Source organism: Sipha flava, unplaced genomic scaffold (assembly GCF_003268045.1).
Source record: "Sipha flava isolate LNK unplaced genomic scaffold, YSA_version1 247_pilon_pilon, whole genome shotgun sequence".
Taxonomy (NCBI): domain Eukaryota; kingdom Metazoa; phylum Arthropoda; class Insecta; order Hemiptera; family Aphididae; genus Sipha; species Sipha flava.
In genome coordinates, this window is record NW_020272895.1 from 83,634 (window position 1) to 88,875 (window position 5,242).

Below are 5,242 nucleotides of genomic sequence, written 5' to 3' on the forward strand. Positions count from 1 at the left end.
TTTGAACTTAGTATTTATTATCAACAATGAAAAAGCAAAAAAAAATTATCTAGTTATGTAAGTAAATAACATACCAAGACCAGACTAACCCTGAATCTGACTCTGCTACCATTGAGCGTGTCCAAAGGCACTTTTTAACTTATGACAGTAATGCGTTGATTATTCCTCACCCGATGCATGACTACTCACCAGTTCTTCACGAGCTCAGTCTTTCAATGCTAGCCGACAGAAAATTTGTCCGTGACTTGAACTTTGAACCTCATTGAAGGCTTTGCCGTCGGTCCTACGTTTCTTTCAACGTCGTACCCGCTCTACCACCACTTTTGCTATCCCAATACACGCCACCAACTTGTAACAATACAGATACACACCCCTACAATATAGACAACTCGAGTATCTTCCCTGTTGACTTCCTTCACGCCTCTAGCGGAGCAATCACGGTAAAAATACTAGGAATTGCCTATAAACGTACAATAGATAGCACTAGTCCTCTATAGTTTTTTAAATGTGATTTTATTTTTATATTTAAATAAATAATATCCTTAAAAAAGTAAATATTAACAGTAAATCGGACTCAACACTTAATGGTCCATGTCACCACAAACTTTGGATTAGTGATTCCACACAGAATCTCAAGTCAAAGCAATAAGATTTTTAACACTATCCACCATCATAACAATAAAATTATATAAAAAGGCAAAATGACACACCGAACATCACCACTCCCGATACCAATGTAGTAGAGTATATACGGCGTCTTATTATTGGTCTGCATACCGATATATTCTCCACTCTAGTATATTTTTCCCGAACTCTCATGAGGTTGCTATATCGGCACATGTCCACACAGTAATGCCTGGAATATTTCACCGAACTAACGAGAACCATAATAAGTATTCATAGCATTCAGCAAGAAAAATGTTCAGAAGTATATTCAGTCGTCTACCTGTAAGTCAGCCAGCCACTAGGAGGAGTTCTGCTCTTGCTGCATCCTCAGTAAAGCTCGCTCTACTTACTGACTTACTAACTAGACTGACTAATCAATTACATATCCATTATATTACTATAACGTGCCCATAAAACAAATAAACAAATACTGTGTGTGTGTCCGTTATAAACTATAGTTCGAACAATCCGATTCACTACATTATGCGTCTTGCTAATGTTAGTACTCATCGTTTTCACTTTAATATAAGCACCGCTTCCGCTGATTTGCTATTCATATAAAGATTCAACTTTCATTTACTGTTTACATTACATTCAATCTCATCGATTAACACCTAAGTTTTACAACTTAAAATCTTGGCTTGGCTTTAATTAAAGTACTTTTACAGTATCGTTTACAAAAATTTTTCTTAAGTTAGACTCATAAGAGATATTTTAAATGTACGCTCCACTAATAGAAATTGAAATTTATAATTACTTACCTTGTAGAGTATAAGCCGAAAAAGTAAAGCTTCAGGTAAATAAAATTTAAAATCAATTTTCTTGTTTGTATTTTAAGAGTATGTCTTAACCAGGCGCAGATCCAGGGGGGGCGACTTCCCCCCCATCGTTGGCGTATCAAAATGTGTTAATTTAATTTAAAGTACTATTAAATTCCATTAAATCGCATATCTTGCGTAATAATATTCTAATGTATTATTATTATCATAAATTTTCGTCTTTTATTTTTATAACATAAATTAATGAATAGTCGATAAGAACAATATTATTATGACCGTATGATCGACAACAACCGTCAACCGGCCAGCCCCAGCCAACTCATAGAGTATACTTATTTATAATCCGCCCTTCCTGTTATGGTAGGCTGGATCCGCGCCTGGTCTTAACTGCATGTGTTATCTCCATCTGACACATGACATTACAAATTCATGTTCAGTAGTTCATATGTAGTAATGTTATATTTGATATTAGAGTAAATTGATCTTTAATCCAACTTTATGAGAAAAACATCATCTGTGGTCTATTGGATGGTTTTTTCTGATATTTTATTTTTAGCGAGTTATGATATTTTTTAATTGTAACATTTTACATACTTATAACTCGCTATAAAATTAAAATATCGGAAAAAACCGACCAACAAAACATAAATAATGTTCTTCCCTTAAAGTTTGATCATTGATCAGTTTAATCTAATATTAATGCTAACATCATAACTTTTGAATAATTGCTCGCAAATTGGATATGTTGTACGTGGTCAGAGACAACACACGCGGGCGTCTCTTTTAATAACGATTGAATTATATTTTATTTGCGTCTTTTTCTATGATTTACCGTATGCTCATGATTCATAGTTGTCAAGGGTTGTGTTACTAAAAATAATTTACACTTGCAGACACTTTAACTTCATAAAAATACAAAATAATATTTTACCATTTAATACATATTCCCTAAACTCTTTCATAAATGTATTTAACATTTACGTATTTTTCTGAATTTTGGATATTTATCCAAAATATATTATCAGTTCAACAAGTTTATATTATATATTATTTTATTATTATATAGTTAAGTTTTAACTATTTATTTTTTTAACTCAAATCAGGCCTTTGATTTATCATACCGATAATTACATATTATGTACAAATATTATATTAACCTATGATCAAACTTTAAGGGAAGAATATTATGTCTGTTTTGTTTGTCGAATTACCATATCTTTCGAATTAGCTTATGTTCGGATTATCAAGACATTAATGTACTCTTAAAATCAAGGCTTCAAACTGGTTTTATTGGAAAATATGTATAAACGAAAACAAAAAATGGAACCACAATTACAAATTTTATGGAACAAAAACCAAAAAAAATATTCTCGAACGGAAATAAATAAATTTTTAATTACGAAAAATAATTAATATTGAATTTTAATTTTTACACATTGTGTTAAGTTGGTCAGCCTTTTGTTTAACAAAAGATAGTTAAAAAATTATTTGATAAATATAAAATAATTTGCAAGATAAAAATTGAACAGTTGGTAAATGAGACTACTGATCATAACTCCACACTACTGTAGATAATACGTAAACACGATTAATGACAACCAGAAACCACATTGTTTATTATTACAATACTTTTAATGGACGATGGTGTTATCTATTTACAAATACTTGATAGGTACAATTTAACCTATCAAGTATTTGTAAATTTGTTCAACATCTTGAATTAATATGGTTATTCTTTGTTGTCTTACTTAATAAATACTTAATAAATATTGCAGTTATGTTTTTCATTATATGTGTTAGTATATTCATTATTGTAATAGAAACTAAATATGTGTACCATATTATTTATTGTATATTAATATTCAGTGTCTGAAATAATATTAATATATATTTATATATTAATATACGGCCTCTGAAACTGAAAAAAAATATATTATAAATATATAAATTATGAACTTATTTTAAGAATATCTCACGATAGTTGAATTTTATAATTAATTATTTCATAATTATTACAATGAATTGTCTAGGGTATAAAATTATTATAAAAAAATTAATTTTTTTAAAAGAACAAAATTAACAGGTTTTATTACATTGAAAACCGGTTTTAAAAAACTATAGAATATAAGAACAATATTAATCAGTTTTTATAACCGAATAAAATAGTAGATGAACTAAAACCATTAACTACAAAAAATCATTATGGTTTGAAGCTCTGCTTAAAATACAAACAAAAAAATTGAATGTAAATTTTATCTACCTGAAGCCTTAAATTCGGCTAATACTTCACTCTACGAGGTAAGTAATTATAAATTTCAATATCTGTTAGTGGAACATACTTTTCAAATATCTCTTATGAGTTTAAATTAAGAGAACTTTATGTAAACGATACTGTAAAAATTCTCTAATTAAAAAACAAGCCAAGATCTTGAATTGTAAAACTTAAGTGTCAATTGACGAGATCACGGATATAAAGTATTGTCCAAATTTCTAACACTAGGCATATGCGTGATATTTAATCAAATACAAACAGTAAATTTATGTACAAACCTGTGTGCATCTCTTCTACCAGAGGCCGCTCCATGGGGGACCTAGGGGCAACGACCCCCAAGCCCGTACCGTATTTATAAAAAAAATTATATTGCTAACAAAAATGCATATTTTAATATGGACTATTATACGACTCGCACAAGTGTGTAGATAGAGCCATAGAGATATGACGGTGTATACGATGTATCTGCTATCTATATTATGAAGAACCAATAAGGCTACAAATAAACTATATTAGTAGGTATAAAATATACTATTGTATGATACTATGATATTATTATTTTATAATGTTTAAAACATTAATTGCGTAGCACACATTTCTGTACGGACTAAATTGTTGTTTTCTTTTAGTTATAATATTTTGTATTCAATTGTCGAGATATCATAATGTAACGTTAAAATCTCATTAATAAAAAAAAAAAAAAAAATATTTTGTAAAAATATAACTATCCCCCTCTAACCAAGGCTTTGGAGCCACCCCTGCCTTCTACCGTTGTCAAACACACTAAAATGTCTATACATTTTTACGATCGTTGATTTTGGAACTCGTTATATTGTTCAGCAATCTGACGTTTCGAGAAACCTAATATTGACGTCGAAAATTGAGATTTTTTTCACCAAAAAAAAAAAAAAAAAAAAAAAGTAAAATAAAAATAAAGATTCTAATAAAACAAAAATTGTCCGCACAAACCGAACCGAGTGCTTCCGTTCAGCGGTGTAACGCACATTAGAATTGGGACCGAACCTATATTATTAGGCGTTCTGTATTAAATGGTGACCGCGGTAGTCACATCAAACGGGATCCACTGCACTGATAAACCGCACAACGAGTAACTACTATGTACTATTGCGTGCAACAGTCAATTCAACAGTTCATATGAGGATGTTTGTTAGGATAATTCCAATTAAATCACTCAAACTAAGTTAAATTGTTTTTATTGAAATATTTCTTAGTACAAATATTTAATTTAATTGACAATTAAACTGGCGTTAAGGTGTTGGTAAGAATCGTATTCACCTTGGCATTTTAGATTGATGCTACTTGTATTTTGTGCGACCGACCTTGGATTACCTATGTGACCAGTTGACCTCGTGAATTCGGCATTTTACATGTATCATACTGATGCCTTTCTATAATAGTTGTTTTAATATTTATTATGTACTATGTGTCTTCTCCACAATATAACTCTTAAGGACCTACATCTCTATATGTCCGTTACAGTAAATTGATCACTATGATTAATTAC